Genomic DNA, 270 nt, shown 5'->3' on the forward strand with positions numbered 1-270 from the left:
GCCCAAATTTCTGGCAGTCCAAAAGAATTTGATGGCCATGTTGTTTTCATTTCTTAACAGGCCTCGAGGAGGGAAGCCCAAGGATAAATCCGTGTTTAAGAAGCCTACGCGGAAGAAACCCAAAGTTCGAAGCCTGCTCATCGGTACGGCCTTGTCAAACATCCCGCGCTTTTGTACCAGACCACGACCGGTGACCGTCCTTTCATCTTCAACCTCTCAACTCGGGCAAGACTTCCATCACTGTACTTTCTGCATCATACCAAGAACATC

Source organism: Cynara cardunculus, assembly GCF_001531365.2.
Source record: "Cynara cardunculus var. scolymus isolate 2C chromosome LG 2, CcrdV1, whole genome shotgun sequence".
Taxonomy (NCBI): Eukaryota; Viridiplantae; Streptophyta; class Magnoliopsida; order Asterales; family Asteraceae; genus Cynara; species Cynara cardunculus.